Source organism: Pyxicephalus adspersus, chromosome 1, assembly GCF_032062135.1.
Source record: "Pyxicephalus adspersus chromosome 1, UCB_Pads_2.0, whole genome shotgun sequence".
In the NCBI taxonomy this organism is placed as follows: Eukaryota; Metazoa; Chordata; class Amphibia; order Anura; family Pyxicephalidae; genus Pyxicephalus; species Pyxicephalus adspersus.
Genome location: NC_092858.1, coordinates 41,228,843 through 41,234,221, shown reverse-complemented (window position 1 = coordinate 41,234,221; position 5,379 = coordinate 41,228,843).

Sequence of the window (5,379 nt, the reverse complement as noted above, 5' to 3'; positions counted from 1 at the left end):
CAATGTGCACCAAATGAGTTAAAAGTTCATGCGAAGATAAACTAATTATATTTTGCAATCTGCATTCCTTACACATAAAATAGTACCCCCTTCCAAAACTTAGTCTCATTTCTCCCCCGCCGAACTTTAAAGGAAGTTTGCAAATATCCCGCTGTGGTTTCATTCCCTTTTTTTTCTTGTGTCTAAAACATTCTTTGGAAAGTGCACGTGATCTGTAATGTCAACCTTGTACAAAGGCATAGATAAATGTGAGCAAACAAATAAAGGCGGAAAACAAAACAGCATCATCAGGAAACACACAGAATAATACACATCTGCGGATAATTAACTTTAGCTTCAGTTAAGTGTGGCGGACCAGCTGCATGAACCACAATAAAATTCTTGGCCCATTACACGTATACCGGTACTGCTTTCTTCTTGATTTTGTTGGGTGCTGTACAATCTTGCCCACCTTGTTTGTCATGAGCATTAAGAAGGTATAGTGTGGCTTATATAAGTACAGTGATGTGAGTGAACACAGCCTTTATCCATCTGACAGACACAGGAAATTGGGGAGGGGTGAGTTCTCTCTCATCCTATAAAGAATTCACATCTGGGAGACATCCAGGCGTTTTTTTACTCTGGTCTGACCTGTGGTGAGAGGATTGCTTAACAAACACTGCAAAAAGGAGCCCCATATGTTCTTGGGACAAAAGGAGGAGGGGAAAAGACTCAACGACATCATGTGGTTACTGCAGATTTTCCCCCTCAACTCCTCTTCTTGGAAACAAACATTTGTCTCTGACTTGAATGTTTTTGTATGATTTTCTTTGGTTGGACATGCAGGATGATGATATTCGAACGGTAATAACGATACATGCGGTCCCTTCCATTGTCCAGCTGCTCTTTATCTTCTGATCTTTAGAACGCATACTTGAGCTCAACCCTGAATATAAACCAGCATATAATAAAGTGAAATTGTCACCATAAAACCAGAGGAAATGATTTGTGATGTTATGAGTTGTTTAGAGAAGAATTACAATAAAATGACGTGATTTCCCCGACCTACTATATTGTAAGCTCTTCGGCGCAGGGTTCTCTCCTCCTGTATCACTGTCTGTATTAGTCTGTCATTTGCAATCTTTATTTAATGTACAGCGCTGCGTAATATGTTGGCGCTATATAAATCCTGTTTAATAATAATAAGAATTTGATTGTAGAAATCAGCTGTTTAAACCCCAGTTAAAAAATGATCCTTTTTTGTCTTTTAAATGTTATGTTGTTGCTTCAGACATGGACACCATCTCCATCAAGCCTTTCTGCTATATAACCCCAGCTCTCACGTTTCACAACAATCAATATTGTTACTATAATATATAAGGGCTACATCTCCCAGGGGCTTACAGTTGTAATATTTTAATGTAGAACTGATACATAAAAGAAAAACATCTATATATATTATTAATATAATAATTATATATAATGATAAATACAGTCTAACTGCCAGGTAACTTCTGGGTTGGTATGAGGGTCAGTGAACTATCAAGCCCCATTTCACCTTATTATAAATAGCATAGCCAACAAATATTTTGTTTGCTGGGTCACAATAGCTTCCTAATGCATCATTAGTGGTATTTCATATTATTACGGTACTAATGTATTTATAAACCCAAACTCTGTGGTCTGAAATGTGTCTCCTCTAAACTTTTGCAAAGTTTCGCTATCTAGTAAACATAAAAGAGCAGAGAAGACTATAATATGAACAGACACAAGACTATGTGGGATGGGGGGAGTACATCATTATTAGCAATGGCATTTGGGTTCAAATCAATGCTTGTTGCCGATTTGATGGACCCTAACCCAAGACCACTTTTGGTGGTTATGACCAGGACAAACTTGCATCACATAATGCAGTGTATGGCCTTTGAACTATGTCAGCAGGTTACAATAGCCAGCAATAGCACAGGGAATTCCAGATGATACAAGTGACAAATATAGTCAATGACTTTGACCAGGAATAATACCCATTTAGTGGTGATTATGCTACAATTGGCAGGTTGTTCCTTATTGTACCTTGCTGGATGACGTGATTCAGATAGACTTATAATTGGGGACATGAACAAAGATCTGTAAGTATGTGTTGTGTTTTCGTCAGTGAAATTTTTTAGTAGTCTATTATGTAGTCTGTGGGTCTTTATTAAAGCTCTCCAAAGCTGGAGATAATACACTTTCATCAGTGAAGCTGGGTGATCCAGTAAACCTGGAATGGATTTACTAAAAGCCATGTGCTATTTGTTTTCAATTCTGCACCAGATCCATTGTAGGTTTTTTGGATTGCCCAGCTTTACTAATGAAAGTGTATCCTCTCCAACCTTGGATAGCTTTAATAAATTGGGCCCTGCGTGTTTTATTATCACCCGTATTCATTCTCCTGGGTAAAGGGACATCTATTTTGGAGCCTGTTTTTGAGGGGGGCATTCAAATTCCATAATAAGCCCTTCCCACAAACCCCCACATTAATTTTTCGGAACAGGATATAACGCTAACAGGTGGAAATATAAGAGCCATCAGTATTAAAGGAAGACATAAGGCTCTACGGACGTGTGCCTGTACACCTTTTCCTGGCCAACCAGGCTTGATGCCTGCAAAGGGATCTGATTAATTAAAAAAACAAAAACTAACCATACCTACAGTGTTAAGGCATCCATCAAGCGTGGTATCTATTTTATTAGGGATGGGCAAAAGTGCCCAGCTCCCAAGGCCTCTTATTTGACAATAGCTTGTTTACTAGACCTAAAGAAAAACAAATCTATTGTATATGCAAATGTATTTTCACATAGACTTTAATAGGGCTTGCCATGAACTTCAGAACAAACTGATCCTGGCCATGTTTACTCATTACTAATCATCGCTTTGCTTCACTGCCATACTATGCATATGCTTTCCCTAAGGCCTTACATAAATTAGTTTATTTTTACAGGTGTATAAAAGATCTTTTCACCATTTACAATGGATTCTCACTTACGTGGCTTTTCTAGTTCTCAGTAAAGTTTTCTGCTTTCAGTATGAAAATTAGTAATCAAAATCAGTGGAAAATACTTTGTAGCACATAGGAGAATCTTTACAGCTCTCCCTGGGTTGATGAACAATCATGTAGCACATCCTGCAAATTTCATGGCCAGTACTAGAGTTCTTTTAAAGTGGATCTTTCACGGAGAGATATGCTGCCATACCAAGGCGGATAAGGCACATGCCTTGGCAGTCATGCTGCAGGGGGCACAGCTGGAGAAGGAACCTGTCATTAAAAAGCTGCCTTCTGCACTTACACAGGGAGAATGGGCTCTCCCTGTGTAATAAGGCAGCATTGTGTTGACATGTGTCAGCTGTCCGCTCTATATGAGGAACTCTGTGTGCTCCTAACAAACAGCAAATCAGCCAGCTGTATTATCCCTGGAAAAAATGTAGGTCTAAGCTTGGCAGGTCCTTCTCTGCATTCAGTTAAAATTACTCTACTATTATGTTTAAAAAGAAAAAAATGGTGCAGAAAAAAAGTTACACCTATTTTTATTATTTTATTACCTCCTTTATACCCTTTCTTGGCTTTGCTGCACTTTGGGGTCCGACAGGGATGTCAGGGCGTTCTATTTTTGGTGTTTTAATGCATCCTTCTCATTCTTTCTCTCTCTCACTCTAGATTTATATGTATGTATATTATTGTTTTGACATATTGTGGCCCAAAGCCTAACGCACATAAGAATTTCAGAATATCATGTAATGGGCAAATTCCAAGTTTATTAACATATATATGGTTGCTTCCTAAATGTTTATGTCTGGAACATTTTGTCTGTCTATGCTGCTGTTTTTTAAATGGACAAAGTGCACATCACTTCCTTTGATCTGTATGCCATGAGAGCTTTATGAGGGAATTTTATAACAATGGTGTTTAATGTGTCTATGTCATTTCAAACATCACAAGATAGCATTTGGTGACTTTATCAGTAATTCTAAGTGAGAGATATGTGGATTTATATATTTACAACACAATATTTAAAGTCCACAACAAAAGAAGCAGAAATAATAACTAGTCAAGGATAGCTTGAATACATCTGCAAGTTTCATGTTTCAAACCCCTCAACTTAGCTGTTTGCCTTGAGATCCACCTCACAGGTGTTATCCCTGACTTGCTTGTATTGTGGAGTAATTCAGTAATAAATATCCTTAAATTTTACAACAAATACCTACATTTTATTCAGTTTAAAAAACATCTGCTGTATGTTTACAGAATATTGGAAGGCCACAATTCTGCTGGAAAATAAAGATAAATAGGATCTCCTTTATGACCTTTGATTACCGTAATTTTTCTATAAGGCTTATGACTGTTCATAAAGATTTATTCTGTGATGAGATTCTGGACTTTGTATGTGTGTTTGCAATAAATAATAAACCTTCATTTTTCAGATCCAGCTCATATGGTATGATCTTTGCTGTGACTCTTGTTATCAGACTTACACAAGTACACCTGGTTATACATTTGTGCATTTTAGGCATTTAACTTGCTTTTTTATATTTATTTCTTGTACCCTTTATGTTTTGTGTAAAATGTATACATGTATAATGTTGTATAAATCATGTTTTTAAGCATTTTCCATGTAGTACTATTCACCTCTATGGACGAAGCGCTAGCTGAAAATTGCACCTCAGCTGCACCAAGTCAAAAGCATAACCTAATGTATACATTTTAAAGTGAAGCTGGACTTCAGTTCTGAGATTTACAGAGCACAGTCCTGTCTGGCTGTCATGTTTACTGCTGTGTTCTATTGGCATGCGGCCACCAGCACTTCTGGGATCCTCCTAAAGAGAGGTTTCTGCAACCAATAAGGAGACAGATAGTGTTCATCCTAACACCATCTCTAAATTCACTCAGCACTAAGCATAAAAAAAAAAATATGTTTTTTTTAAAACTGGGTAATAGAATTCCTGCCTGGATGCACTCCTGCAATTAATATTTTTACCTTGTATTATCCTGTCTATACAGTATGCAGTCCCAACATATTACTCAACACTCAATAATTATGTCATTAGAGAGGTTCTAGGAATGGATAAAAAAATCAGAGCTGGAACAATTCCAGTTGAGAAATACAAGTTAGAATTCATATTTTTGGTGAAAAATCACTAAAATGGTTTATATAGACAATTTTAGGATTCTGCACCTGGAATAGTTGGTGGTGATGGTGCAATCTCATCTTGGCTTCAGTAGCAGATGGCTGAAACATATCACTAATCCAGAATTTATTTATTTTAATTATCAACTGCCCCACATTGGTGGCAGACAGCATAAAGCCTTTTGGAACAACAATTTCATTGGTCACACTCAAAACTCCCTCTGACATGACACTACTA